At 44.8% G+C, this 15,763-nt stretch overlaps 1 long non-coding RNA gene across 1 annotated transcript; it reads right to left on the bottom strand.

The window, feature by feature from the left end:
- Positions 1-1,505: 1,505 nt before the first annotated feature.
- On the bottom strand, positions 1,506-14,234 carry LOC116978156. The gene is made up of 3 exons (XR_004413398.1): positions 14,222-14,234; positions 12,172-12,175; positions 1,506-1,625 (listed from the first exon to the last, which is right to left on the bottom strand). It is a non-coding gene; the product is annotated as an uncharacterized LOC116978156 (long non-coding RNA).
- Between the last annotated feature and the right edge of the window lie 1,529 nt (positions 14,235-15,763).

Raw genomic sequence — 15,763 nt, 5'->3', positions numbered from 1 at the left:
TGGAATTTAGAAGGGTGAGAGGGGATCTTATTGAAACGTATAAGATTATAAAGCGATTGGACACGTTAGAGGCAGGAAACATGTTCCCGATGTTGGGGGAAGTCCAGAACCAGGGGCCACAGTTTAATAATGAGGGCTAAGTCATTTAGAACAGAGATGAGGAAATACTTTTTCACACAGAGAGCTGTGAGTCTGTGGAATTCTCTGCCTCAGAGGGCGGTGAAGGCAGGTTCTCTGGATACTTTCAAGAGAGAGCTAGATAGGGCTCTAAAAGATAGCGGAGTCAGGGGATATGGGGAGAAGGCAGGAACGGGGTACTGATTAGGGATGATCAGCTATGCTCACATTGAATGGCGGTGTTGGCTCAAAGTGTCGAATGGCCTACTCCTTCACCTATTGTCTATTGACAGGAAGACCTGAAGCGATAGCCTAACAGATTCAGACAAGAACCAGTTGCTTTGATGGCAAATATTCACGCTGTTTCACCAGGTCAAGGTATCAAAAGACCATATTGACTATTTGTGATTCCTGTGGTGGCCTGAGTGTGATGTGCAGCAAGATCTTGTTGAATACCGGATGAAGGTACATTTTTTTGGAGCAGAAGGTAGGAGGTAGTTGAGGCAGGTACGTGTAAAAAACATTGAGACAGGTACATGGATAGGACAGATTTAGAGGGATACGGGCCAAAAGCAGGCAGGTGGAACTAGTGTAATGGGGCATCTTGGTTGGTGTGGGCAAGTTTTCTGAAGGGCTTTTTTCAATGCTGTATGACTGAATGACTCTACGATTCAATTAAAGTAACATTGAAGCACATACTGTATAAAGGTTAGATTTAAGTTGCAAAATAAATGTACAGTGACACAGAATTGCATAGAATGTAGCTGTAATCTGTAACAGTGACCCAGCCGTATATCTGCTGCCTCACGGCATCCTAGTTCAATCCTCACTACGGTTGCTGCCTCAGCGTAGATTGCACGTTCTCCCTGTGGCAGCACGAGTTTCCTCCAGTGCTCCGGTTTCCTCCCACATCCCAAAGACGTACAGGTTTGTAGGTAAATTGGCTTCTGTAAAATTGCCCTTAGTGTGCAGGATAGAACTAGGGTAAATGGGTGATCCATGGCCGACGTGAACTCGGTGGGCTGAACAGCCTGTTTCTGCGCTGTTTCTCAAAACAAAACTGAAAATGAAGCTAATGATTTTATGCTTGCATTTCAATACTGGAGCAGCGCATTCTCATACACCGTAATGGACACGCACGCGCACACACTCACACGTATACGCACACACACACACTCATAGACACACACATGTGCATTCACACTCACACACACATACACACACACTCATACATGCACGTATACACACACACATGCATTCACACACACGCATACAAACACACACATGCATTCACACACTCACTCACTCACATGTGCACACTCACTCTCATACACAAGCATACAAGAAACAAGATACATTTATTTGTCACATGTGCCAGATGGCACAGTGAAATGAGATAACCATACAGCCATACAATAAAAATAAAGAACACAACACGATAGAATTCAACATAAAAACATCCCCACACAGCAGAATCAAAGTTTCCCAATGTGAGGGAAAGTCAGTCTCTTCATCCAATGTTCCCCAATGTTCACCCGGGGCCACTCCGAGCCCCCGCAGTCGCCGCTACGGGCAGCCCGATGTTCAGGCTCGCACCGCCGGGGTGATGTAAGTCCGACGTCGGGGCTGGGGGACGTCCTCAGCGGCCTGGACAACAGAGTCAGCCACCTCCTACCGGAGTCCGCGGCTCCCAATTTCCGCAGGCCGCGCCGGGCGGAGACTCATGCTGGCGGCCCAGGACTCCGCGATGACGGTCAGCGCCGCCCGCATTGGAAGCTCTCCCAAACCGCAGCTCCACGATGTTGGAGCAGCGGCCCAACGCTCCGGTTCTCCAAACGGCAATCCCGGTATGCATCGCCCGCTCCGTGGTGAATTCAGCGCTGCGCCGCCACTGTTGCAGCTCTGGTCCGGTTCCCGGTTCCCGGCAGGAAAGGCCGCTCCAATCCAGCTGGTAGGCCGCGAGGTGGGGGCGAGGACGCGCTTCGGAGAAATCGCCGCCAGGAATCGACTGGGAAACAGTTTCCCCCTTACCCTGCCCCCCTCCCCCACATAGAAAAGTTAATGTTTCCCGCCAAAACAGACGTTAAACTAACTGAAAATTTAAAAAAAAGATTGAAAAGACGAACAGGCTGGAGGCAGAGGCTGCCACCAATGCAGCCAGGTCTCGTTGCATCTCCCCTTTTCCTAATCGCCCGCCATTCAGGTGATAGTCAACTTTCCTGTTTTTCCCACCAAAGTGGGCGCGCGCGCGCGCGCGCACACACACACACACACACACACACACACACACACACACACACACACACACACACACACACACACACACACACACACACACACACACACAAACACACACACACACACACACACACACACACACACACACACACACACACACACACACACACACACTTCCTATAATTAGTCTGCAATAATCTAGCTTGCATCAGAGCTCAGAAGAACATTCTCTTCTCCAGCAGCTGAATCATTTACCGTACAGGACAACTCGAGCCTTATGTGCGTGGGCATGACACAATAGACCAGGCTCAAAAACTCAGTGGATATGACAGTCGTCACCTTCGACCGGTCGTAATGCTTGCACTCTTTCCCTCCATTGTCAGCAATCATGACCTGCAACAATAGTAAAGCCACAAGAACCAAAATAAATGTACCATTCGAAAAATAGAATACTTTATAATCAAATGTAATTGTTCCGTGGACAGAGATAAGGAAACGTAGGCAGGCAGAGTTGCTGGTAACAATGTGTTCCTCCCCAAACAACAAAGAAAGGACAGGCAGACTGTTCGCGAGGCTGCCATTGCTGGCGACACTCGGTGATTACAAGACCCTTCTTCATCAACTGTGCATTTCCCTCCGCAGATGCTGCCTGACCTGCTGAATTCCTCCAGCAATTTGATTTTGGCTCCAGATTTGAGCATCTGTGATCTCTTGTGTCTCTGATAATTATAGCATGTGAGGGACAGGTTTTTTACACAGAGAGTGGTGAGTGCTTGCAACGTGCTGCCAGGGGTTGTGGTGGAATCCGATGTGAAAGTGATGTATAAGAAGCTTATGGATAGACACGGTTGTCTGAGAAATGGAGGATAAGGATCACGTCCAGCAAGATATGCTGGTCTTGATGTCATGTTCGGCACAGACATAAGGTAGAAGAGTAATTGCCCTGTCCCACTTAGGCGACTTTTCAGGCGACTGCCGGCAAATGGCAACTGTCAGGCGGCTGTCAGAGTGGAACACACACACACATCGCTTCCTTCACCTGCCCGTTATGCAGGCGGGGGACAGGGCAAGCGGGGGGTGCTGTCTGAGTGAAATTCACACGGTGCAAAGCGAAGGTGATACAGTCACACATCACGATGAACAGGAAGGTTGGCGCTGTATTTAAGACGGCTAAAGCACTGTGTACGGTAAGTCCTTTAAAGGAAAGGGGAGGGGTGAGAGGTGAGAGAAGGAGTGGGAACAACTTTTAAGAAGCTAGAGATACACGGCTGTGAAGCTCGGCGGACATTTAACATTACCGGGTCGGTTATTCTTGGTTCAGAAAACTACTGCTTACGTTTTATTTTCCCTATGAGCCAATGACATTCACCGGTCAGCACCGGCTACAACCTACGAGAACCTAAGAGAACTTTCGACCTCCTGGCGACCTACCAACAGCACGAGAATTCTCCCTATTCTCCATGGCGGCTTCATTCTAGTTGCCGCTAACTTTTCAACATGTTGAAAAATTTCTGGTGACTATAATGAGGTCGCGACTAGTTCCCCGAGAACTCCTCACAACCATGAAGGCGACTCCCCGGCAGCCACCCACCATGTGGTGACTGCATAGTCTCCTGCAGTTGCCTATTAGGCGCAGAATTAGGCCATTCGGCCCATCACTACTCCACCATTCAATCCTGGCTGATCTATCTCTCCCGCCTAACATTTTCCTGCCTTCTCCCCATAACCCCATCACCTCCGACACCCGTATTTATCAAGAATCAATCCATCTCTGCCTTAAAAATATCCATTGATTTGGTCTCCACAGTTTTCTGTGGCAAAGAATTCCACAGATTTACCACCCTTTGACTAAATAAATTCCTCATCTCCTTCCTAAAGAGCATCCTATAATTCTGAGGCTTTGACCTCATGTCTTGGACTCTCCCACTAATAGAACCATCCTCTCCACATCCACTCTGTCCAAACCTTTCACTATTCGGAAAGTTTCAATGAGGTCCTCCCTCATTCTTCTAAACTCCAGCAAGTACAGGCTCAGTGCCGTCAAATGCTCATATGTTAACCTGCTCATTCCTGCGATCATTCTTGTAAACCTCATCTGGACCCTCTCCAGAGCCAGCACACCCTTCCTCAGACATGGTGCCCAAAATTGCTCAAAATACTCCAAATGCAGCCTGACCAGTGCCCTGTAGAGCCACAGCATTACATCCCTGTTTTTGTATTCTAGCACCCTTGAAATAAATGCTAGCATTTATTTCAGGTGAGGGGGGGGGGGGGGGGGGGGGGGGGGACCGTTTACTCTCTTCCCTGTACGGGGACCCGACTTTTTCCCTGTCGGATCTCCGATGTCGTTGGGCCTAACATCGTGGAGCCGGAGCTTGCCTCCAACCGGAACCAACCTGAGGGCTCCAGTCGCGGAGCCTGTGGACTCCCCATCGCGGAGCTGGCTGACTTCGGAGCGAGGAGAGCTGTGGTGGCGCGCTGCTGCAAACCGACTTCGGAGCTTCGGAGGCTACGGCCGCAGGCCCGGTGGACAGGAACATCGGGAGCTCGCAGGTCCCTAGTGGGAGACCGTTTTTCGGAGCTCCCACAACAGCAACTTCTCCCGCTGGAATTGCGGTGTTTAAATGAGTCGGAGCAGGACCTAACAACGCTCGGCGCAGCTTAAACGGCCGCGGGACTTACCATCGCCCGTCGGGAGCTTTAACATCGTGAGCCCCAGTCGCCTCAACGCTGCAGTCGGACTGCTGGACCGTAGGAGAAGAACATAGGGAAGAGATAAGACTTTTGCCTTCCATCACAGTGAGGAGGTGTTGGTGATTCACTGTGATGGATGTTTGTGTAAATTGTGTTAAGTGTGTGTCTTGTTTTTTTTGTAATATCATGACTGCAGGAATAAAATTTTGTTCAAACCTTTTCTGTTTGAATGACAATAAAAGGCATTCTATTCTATCTATATCTGTCCTATATCTGTCTATCTATATCTATCTACCTATCTAACTATATCTATCTTCTGTCTTCTATCTTCATCTATATCTAATCATCGTTCCATCCATCCATCCATCCATCCATCCATCCATCCATCCATCCATCCATCCATCCATCCATCTTACTAAAACTTTCACCTTGTCCTCTTCCGGTTTGCGTTTTATTTAAATTTGCACAAAAATGGTACCCTATATCTCTAGGATATTTTTGCCACCTTACTCACCGTCCTCCTGTGCTCCAAGCGCACCAAATATTGTTCCGATCAGTGAAATATCACAAAGGTTATGGGTCTGTTATTCGCCGGGACGGCGAAGCCCCTTCCGGTAACCGCTGTCAATCACCGGTGCTGAGAATAAAGCTCAAGGATCGGAGTGTGGGCTCTGTTCCGCGGCCGGAGGCTGGCTATGCTCACGGGCGGGGGGCTAGCTGCGCTCGCGGGCGGGGGGGGCTGACTGCACTGGCGGGCGGGGGCTGGCTGCGCTGGTGGGCGGGGCTGGCTGCACTGACGGGCGGGGGCTGGCTGTGCTGGCGGGTGGGGCTGGCTGCGCTGGCGGGCGGGGGCTGACTACACTGGCGGGCGGGGTCTGACTGCACTGGCGGGCGGAGGGCTGGCTGCGCTGGCGGGCGGGCGGGGGGCTGGCTGTACTCGTGAGTCCACACACCCCCTACCCCACCCCCCCTCCCCCCCCACACACCCCCTCCCACACACAAACCCTCCCCCACACGCACACACCCCCCATACTCCCACCACCCTCTCCCACAAACCCCCTCCCACACACACCCCCTCCCCCACACCCCCCACCAGCCCCGCCTGAAGCTGTCCCCTCCCCTTGCTGCAGAACTCCACCCGCCTGCAGCCGTCCCCATCCCCCGGCTGTAGAACACTCCCGCCGTTGCGTTGGGAACAGGTGAGTGGTGGAATATTGCATTGTGGAATGAGTTGCAACGGGTCCCACTTAGTCTATATATATTAACTATTTAAACAAGGAAATTAAATGTAAACAGATGGTTGACACAAAATGTTGGAGTAACTAAGCGGGTCGGGCAGCATCTATGCAGAGAAGGAATTGGTGGTGTTTCGGATCGAGACCCTTCTTCAGACTGACGTCAGGGGAGGGGGCGGGAAAAAGAAAGAATGTAGGCAGAGACAGTAGGACCAGTGGGAGAACTGGGAAGGGGAGGGAATGGAGAGAGAAAGCAGGGGCTACCTCAAGGCAGGGGGCTAGACAAGTCAATGTTCATACTGCTGGGGTATAAACTACTCAAGCGAAATATGAGGTGCTGTTCCTCCAATTTGCGCTGGGCCTCACTCTAACAATGGTGGAGTCCCAGGACAGAAAGGTCAGATTGGGAATGGGAGGGAGAGTTGAAGTGCTGGGCCACCGGGAGATTAGCTTGGTTAATGCAGACTGAACGGAGGTGTTCAGCGAAATGATTGCCGAGCCTGCGCTTGGGCTCGCCAATGTAGAGAAGTTGACACGTGGAATAGCGGCTGCAGTAGATGAGATTGGAGGAGGTGCAAGTGAACCTCTGCCTCCCTGGAAAAACTGTTTGGGTCTTTGGATGGAGTCGAGAGGGTACGTAAAGGGACAGGTGTTGCATCTCCTGCGATTGCAGGGGAATGTACCTGGGGAGGGGGTTGTTGGGTGTGAAGGGACAAGTTGACCAGGGACTTACAGCAGAAAGCATAAAGGTGTGGAGATGGGAAGATGTGGCCAGTAGTGGGATCCCTTTGGAGGTGGTGAAAATGTTGGTGGATTATATGCTGTATGCGACGGCTGATGGGGTGAAGGTGAGGACAAGGGATACTCTGTCCTTGTTACGAGTGGGAGGAGGGGGAATCAGAGCAGAGCTACGGGATATTGAGGAGACCCTAGTGAGAGCCTCATCTCCTATAGACAAGGGGAACCGCCGTTCCCTAAAGAATGAGGACATCTCCGATGCCCTGGTATGGGAAACCATATTAAATTAAATTAAATGTAACATTTCCTAGTTTGCAGATGACACAAAGCTGGGTGGCAGTGTGAGCTGCAGGGAGAATACTATGAGGCTGAAGGATGACTTGGATAGGTTGGCTGAGCGGGCAGATGTATGGCAGTTGTATGTGGATAAATGTGAGGTTATCCACTTTGATGGCTAGAACAAGAAGGCAGATTATTATCTGAATGGTGTCAGATTAGGAAAAGGGGAGGTGCAACGAGACCTAGGTATCCTAGAACATCAGTCACTGAAAGTAAGCACACAGGTACAGCAGACAGTGAAGAAAGCCCATGGCATGTTGGCCTTCATTGTGAGAGGTTTTGAATTTAGGAGCAAGGAGGTCCTACTGCAGTTGTACAGGGCCCTGGTAATACCACACCTGGAGTATTGTGTGCAGTTTTGGTCTCACAATTTGAGGAAGGACATTATTGCTATTGAGGGAGTGCAGCGTGGGTTCACCAGGTTAATTTCCAGTATGGCGGGACAGACATATGATGAAATAATCAACTGAACTTATATTCACTGGAATTTAGAAGAATGAGAGGCGATCTTATAGAAACACTAGACCAAGTGGGACTCGTTGGGTCCCGTCACCATTATATTCCACCATTCACCCATAGCTCCCAACTGCGCAGGCGTGGCTGACGGGTTCCTGTTGTGACATAGAAGATGGAGGCATTACTGCGCAGGCGCGGCTGACGGGCACAGCAAGTTGAAAAGTGATTTATTAAAGTTAAAAATGTGAATAACTCTTAAAAGGTAACAATTTAAACGTTAAATATGAGATTTATTCAGTTAAGTTCTTTCTTGTGTCTTTTGCTTGTTCTGTTTTGTGTTCTTTCTTGTTGTGTCTCTTGCTCTCTCTGTTTGTTCTTTCTCGTTGATCCTTGACATGTTCAATTATTTCTTGTTGTATCTCTTGCACCCCTCTGTTTTACGTTCTTTCTCGTTGATCATCAAGACGTTCAGTTTTTCTTGTTGCATCTCCTTATGCGAGTCGTGCATTTTGTTTTCTTGTATCTCTGCCCCGCTGTTCATTCAGCCTTCTAGTTATTTTGTCTCCCATCCCTTCATCTCTTCCCCTTTGTATTCTTTCACATCGTTCCTCAAGATGTTGAGTTGTTTCTTGTTGTCTCTTGCTCCCTTCTCTCCTGCTCTCTTGTTTATCGCTGAGACGTTGAGTTGTTTCTTACTGCGTGTCTTTCTCCCTTCTCTCCCGCTCTCTCTCTCTCTCTCGATTATCTCTGAGATGTTGAGTTGTTTCTTGCTGTGTCTCTTGTGCCCTTCTCTCCTTCTTGATTTTCTCTGAGAGGTTGAGTTCTTTCTTGCTGCATCTCTTGTGCCCTTCTCTCCCGCTCGCTCTCGATTATCTCTGAGATGTTGAGTTGTTTCTTGCTGCGTCTCCTGTGCCCTACTCTCTCGCTCTCTATCACTATTATCTCTGAGACGTTGAGTTTTTGCTTGCTGCGTCTCTTGTTCCCTTCTCTCCCTCGATTATCTCTGAGACATTGAGTTCTTTTTTCCTGCGTCTCTTGTTCCCTTCTGCACCTTGCTACTTCTCGCTGTCTCTTTTTGTTATTCCCTGACCATCTTGCACCTCTTTTCCTCCCTCTTCTTGGCATGATGTTATAAAAATAGCCTAAACACCATCTCAGCTGTTAATAAACACAGATAAATTTGATAAAAATTGAGTCTTTCCTGTGCAATGAAATTAATCACAATGAAATTTTTTTAATTGGAATTATAAATAAAAAATGTGCCTTTTGTTTAAAATATGCGTCTTTTGTTTAAAATAACCTAATGAACATGGCATAATTTGATCAAAATGGAGTCTTTACTATGGAATGACATAAATCTCAGGAAATGTTATCTTTTACGATTTGGCAGTTAATTCCCTCAATGAATCAATCAACAGCCTGGAACAGTGGCCAATCACAAAGTCTTATTTAAAATGCAAATAAAAAGAATTAGTAGAATCAATTAAAAAATCACTAAGTCTTTTAAAATAAATGTTATCTTTAAAGTGCAGAATTCAAGCAGCAGCACCAGTGATCGGAATAAAACCAAAGTTAATTTTTTTTTCAAATTATATAAATGTTTTTAAATTTGCGAAGTATTATTCAAAGAATTAGTACAATCAAGTAAAAAATCGCGAAGTCTTTTAACAACAGTGGAAACGATCGGATTAATACCAACAGGAGATAAAAATGTTGGAGAAACTCAGCGAGTGAGGCAGCATCTATGTAGCGAAGGAATTAGTGACATTTCGGGTCGAGACCCTTCTTCAGACTGATGTAGAGGTGGTGGGGGCGGGAAGTAGAAAGGAAGAGGCAGAGACAGTGGGCTGTGAGAGGGATGGGAAGGGGAGGGGAAAGAGGGAGAAAGCAACGACTGCCTGAAATTGGAGAAGTCAATGTTCAGGTAATTTTCTTTTCAATATATGTTTTAAAAATCGGAAAGTATTATTGAAAGAAGTACAAAAATTGCGAAGTCTTTTAATATCAATCTTATCTATTAAATTTAATAACTCAATTTGGTCAGTTCTCAGGATATAGAATTAATTGGAATAAAAGTGAAATCATGCCAATAACAAAACTCAATCTACATACATTACAACAATCCCCTTTTAAAATAGTTAAAGATAAATTTAAATACTTAGGAATCTATGTAACTAAGACATATACCTCTTTATTTAAACTAAATTTTCCACCCTTACTGAATAAACTACACAAGAATATTCAATACTGGAAAACACTTCCCATTTCAATGCTTGGTAGAATTAATGCTATAAAAATGATCTTCTTACTGCAACTACTGTACCTATTTCAATTAATCCCGATATATATCCCAAAAACTTTTTTCAAAAAAGTCGACTCCATTGTTACAAGTTTTATCTGGGATTATAAGAATCATAGAATAAGTAAAACACATTTATGTGAGTCAAAGATAAATGGAGGTTTGGCTCTGCCAAATTTCTTGTTTTATTTTTGGGCAGTCCATATTAAAAACATGAATTTCTGGCTGGAAGAAATGGATCAACAACCAGATTGGTTAAGGATGGAAAAGGAAGACTGTTTACCTTTTGAAATTGGACCGATCATATTTGCTACCACAAAACTGCACAAAAAAACCTATAAGGAGAACCCCATAATACATAGTGGAATACAAATTTGGAAACAATTAAAAAAAGTTTTAAAATTGAATAATATACCACTATGCTTTCCCATTGTAAATAATCCCTTATTCAAACCATCCTTTTTGGATAAGGGTTTCATACAATTAAAAAATTATGGAATTAAAATGATTGGACATCTTTATGGGAAAGGCACTTTTCTTTCATTTCAGGAGTTACAACAGAATCATGGACTGCACACAAATAATGTCTTCAGATATCTACAAATTAGAGATTATGTTAAATCTAACACACAAGTATACAGGACTAGGGAACCAGAAATCCTTGATGAATGTTTGAACAAGCATCCTAACACAGTAAAATTAATAGCTTATATTTATAACACCCTCCTAAACAATGAGGTACCACCGACGGAACCATATAGACACACATGGGGAAATTAATTAGGTCATCCTATAACGAAAGATTTGTGGGACGAAAGTTTACAACATATACATCAATGTTCGTTAAATGCCAGACATGCTTTAATGCAATTTAAAGTCTTACATACACTACTCTAAAATAAAACTAAATAGAATCTTCCCACAAATCTCTCCTATTTGTGATAAATGTCTACATCTAGATGCTAATTTAACACATATGTTTGCAAATTGTATAAAAATTAAACACTTCTGGACTGATATTTTTGAAATAATTTCAGAAGTTATTAATACAAAGCTTGATCCAAACTCAAAATTAATAATACTTGGAATATCAGAGCAAAGTTTAACACTCACAACAAGCCAAAGAAATTTCCTCGACTACAGTATAATAACCGGGAAAAAATTAATATTAAAATTTTGGAAAGGCCCTACGACCCCCACAATTAAAATGTGGATTGTGGAAATGTCGGAGACCCTATATCTAGAAAGAATTAGACTTGTCTTAATGGACAAACAAGAACTTTTTGATAAAATATGGGCTCCATTCATTAATTATCTGACGGGATAGATTGGCCCGGCACGAAAACCCAACTGAAACTTGAACTCAGGATTAGATGAAAAGTCATACTTTATAATCTACGAACCTATCTCCAATGACGTATTATAAGTAATCCATTCCACCTTTTTTGTTTTTTTTGATATTTGTAACTTTTCTCTCTCTTTCTCTCTTTTTCTATATTAAAAAAAACACTAGAAGTAGAAGTGATTGACAATTGAAAATTTTAATAATGTATGACTGATGTATATGAAAAGTTTTTTTTACTATAATATGCAACTATACTTTATAATATGTCTACTTCTAATAAAAATATTATTAAAAAAAAAATAAAAATAAATCAATCTTATCTTTAAAGATCGAAGTCAGAATCAATAATAAAACCAACGATCGGAATGAAACCAACGTTAATTGAAAAATCGAAAAATCCGTGAATAGTTTGAGGAACGTTCTCGAAATGCCTTCCCCCCACCCCCCCATCCCATTCAAGCAGTAGCAACAGGGGAAACGATCGAAATAAAAACAACGTTAATCTTTTTTACAATAAATGTTTTAAAAATCACAAGGTAATATTCAAAGAATTAGTACAAAAACAGAGAAGTCTTTAAAGATCGCGAAGTCAGAATGAAGCAGTCAGAATCAATCAGTCCATCAAGCAGTCAGAATGAAGCAGCTCGACTGAAGCGTTGTGATTGTGAAGCGTTTGAGGAATGTTCTGGAAATGCGGCCCTCCCCCTGACGTCACTCGAAGCTGGTGGAATATTCTGTGCGTGAAACGGGCGCCGACCCGAGCCATCGTGCCCGCCCACCTCATGACGACGTCATCAGTCAAAGCTGATTGAAGAATCTATGTGAGAAAGTCAATTTAAAAGGCAGTTTTGTCTTTTTTTTTTAACTTAATCACCAAATATAGCATCAAATCTTAAATGAGCCCGATCAATGAGTAGAGGGGAAAAATATGAATCAAAATATGTAAAAATGTAAGTACTACCGCATAGCATTTTGACGAAAATACAAAAACACACACTCAGACATACAAGATGAGACTTTAATACGTATAAAGATAGTAAGTTCTGAAGCAATTGGACAGGCTGGATGCAGGAAATTTTTTACCGATGTTGGGGGAGTCCAGAATCAGGGGTCACAGTGTAAGTAAGGTGTAGGCCATTTAGGACTGAGACCTTTTCCCCCAGAGAGTTGTGAATCTGTGGAATTCTCTGCCACAGAAAGAGAGTTTGATATATTTCTTAGGGCTAACGGAATCAAGGGATATGGGGAGAAAGCAGGAACGGGATACTGATTTTGGATCATATTGAATAACCATATTTAATGGCGGTGGTGGATCGAAGGGCCAAATGGCCCACCCCAGCACCTACATTCTATGTTTCTATGATGAGTGGGAACCTTATTGAAACTTATCGAATAGTGAAAGGCATGGATGGAGTGAATGTGGAGAGGATGTTTCCACCAGTGGGAGAGTCCAGGACGAGAGTTGTTGCCTCAGAATAAAAGGACGTACCTTGAGAAAGGAGGGGAGGTGAATAAGAGGACAAGAGGTCATGACTTCAGAATTAAGGGACAGAAGTTTAGGGGTAACATGAGGGGGAACTTCTTTACTCAGAGAGTGGTAGCGGTGTGGAATGAGCTTCCAGTGGAAGTGGTGGCGGCAGGTTCGTTGGTATCATTTAAGAATAAATTGGATAGGCATATGGATGAGAAGGGAATGGAGGGTTATGGTATGAGTGCAGGCAGGTGGGACTAAGGGAAAAAAATTGTTCGGCGCGGACTTGTAGGGCCGAGATGGCCTGTTTCCGTGCTGTAATTGTTATATGGTTATATGGTTATATGGTTAATACCGAGGTCAAAGTGTTGTATATGAATGCGCGAAGTATAATCCAATCCAACTTTATTTGTTAAGCACTTTAAAACAACCAATGTTGACCAAAGTGCTGTACAGAAGAATAAACAAGACATCATAAACAGATAACACAACAGAACATAACATAACAGCTCACATAAGGCGCAAAAATTACATATGAAATACAACAATAAATTAAAAGACATAAAACATGAGTAAAAATAATAACCACGCAATAAAAGCAATATAAGAAATAAAGTGGACGAGTTTGAGGCTCAGTTAGAAATTGGCAAGTATGATGTTGTGGGAATTACAGAGGCATGGCTGCAAGAGAGCCAGAGCTGGGAACTGAATATTCAAAGTTATACCTCCTATCGAAAAGACAGACAGGTGGGCAAAGGGGGTGGAGTAGCTCTGTTGGTGAGGAACGAAATTCACTCCCTTGCAAGGGGTGACATTGAAACAGGAGATGTGGAGTCAGCATGGATAGAACTAAGGAATTGTAAGGGTAAAAATACCCTAATGGGACTTATCTGCAGGCCCCCAAACAGTAGTCTGGATATAGGGTGCAAGTTGAATCAGGAGTTAAAATTGTCATGTAGTAATTGCAATGCTACAGTTGTTATGGGAGATACTGAGTTGGATGATCAGCCAAGATCATATTGAATGGCGGTGCAGGCTCGAAGGGCCGAATGGCCTACTCCTGCACCTATTTTCTATGTTTCTATTTCAACATGCAGGTAGACTTTGAAAATCAGGTTGGTACTGGACCCCAGGAAAGGGATGTTTGTGGAGTACCTCCGTGATGGATTCTTAGAGCAGCTTGTATTGGAGCCTACCAGGGAGAAGGCAATTCTGGATTTGGTGTTATGTAATGAACTGGAATTGATAAAGGAACTTGAGGTTAAGGAGCCATTAGGAGGTAGTAGAACCATAGAAACATAGAAAATAGGTGTAGCGATTTTTTTCAAGGTGAAATGTAAAGATCTGGAATAAAATTAGAATTGACATCATATTTAAGAAATAACAATTTCCTGCATTATTCAGAATTATCTGCTCTGAGACACTGAAGAAAATTAAGGGGTGTTGGTGGACAGATTTAACCTGCAGATGATGTTGGTAGTACTTTTTTGTTGTAATCCTGAATGATAAAGCTGCTGCCTCAAGCACTAGAGTCTTGGGTTCAATCCTGACTTATGTTGTCTGTGTGGAGTTTGCATGCTAAATAACAGGCATAAGAACAGGCCCATCAGCTATTTCTTTCATAATGCACATAGGGACGACGCAGTATGGACAATGACTATATGATACACTTGTGGGAGGGTGATCTCACACGCCACATTGGGAATATTGTGAGCAATTTTAGGCACCATATCCTGAGGATTGGTGTGCTGGCTCTGAAGAGGGTCCACAGGAGCTTTACAAGAATGATCCCTGGAATGAGCAGGTTAACATATGATGAACGATTGACGGCACTGGGCCTGTACTCGGATTTTTTGAAGAATGATTGGGGAAATCATTGAAATGTACAGATTAGTGAATGGCTAGGATAGAGTGGATGTGAAGAGGATGTTTCCACTGGTAGGAGAGTCTAGGGCTCGATGTCAAAGCCTCAGAGTTAAAGGAAAGAGATGAGAAGGAGGGTGGTTAATCTGTAGAATTCTTTGCCACAGAAGGCTGTGGAGGCCAAGTCAGTGGATATATTTCAGGCAGTGATAGATTCTTGATTAGTACGGGTGTCAGAGGTTATGTGGAGAAGGCAGGAGAATGGGGTTAGGAATAGGGTTGCCAACTGTGCCCCATTAGCCGGAAAATCCCGTATATTGGACTAAGTTGGTTTGTCCCACACCGGACCGGCGTTGCCCCATATTTTACTGCTACTACTCTGTAATCACCAGAGCGTACACTTACAGACAGATCCTAGATCGTGTACATCCCTGAATCACAGCACTGGCTAAACAGAATGAACAGACTAAGGGGGCCCTGTGCTAGGGCCGAGGCTCCAGTTTGTCCCTGGGTGGTAGAGGAGACCCAGTGGTCGGTCGCTCCACCCACCCACCCATCAACACAGTTAGCCAGCCTCCCGCGTTGAGGAGGTCTCGTCCTTGGTGCCAGGGCTGCTGTACAAGTGATGCTGTTTGACCCGCTGAGTTACTCCAGCATTTTATGTCATGTTAGGTGCTTATCTTCTGCTTCCTGAAGCACTTACAGCCACCTCCCTTAGCCTCTCTTCTAACTGGGACTGATAAGGAAACACCTCCCTACTCTTCCTCTGACTCCTGCCCGCCCCTGAATCCCAGCACCGGCGGGGCAGCACCGGGCCGAGTCTGCGGGCCGGGGCTCCAGTGGTTCCTGGGTAAAGGAGGAGATATAGCGGTCGGCCGGCCCAGCCATAATATGGTAAGTTTTAATCTACTATTAGAGAGGGAGAAGGGAAAATCGGAAGTGTCAGTATCACAGCTGACTATGGAACC

The sequence above is a fragment of the Amblyraja radiata genome, chromosome 10 (genome assembly GCF_010909765.2).
Source record: "Amblyraja radiata isolate CabotCenter1 chromosome 10, sAmbRad1.1.pri, whole genome shotgun sequence".
NCBI classification, from domain to species: Eukaryota; Metazoa; Chordata; class Chondrichthyes; order Rajiformes; family Rajidae; genus Amblyraja; species Amblyraja radiata.
This window is presented reverse-complemented; position numbering and strand designations above follow the sequence as displayed.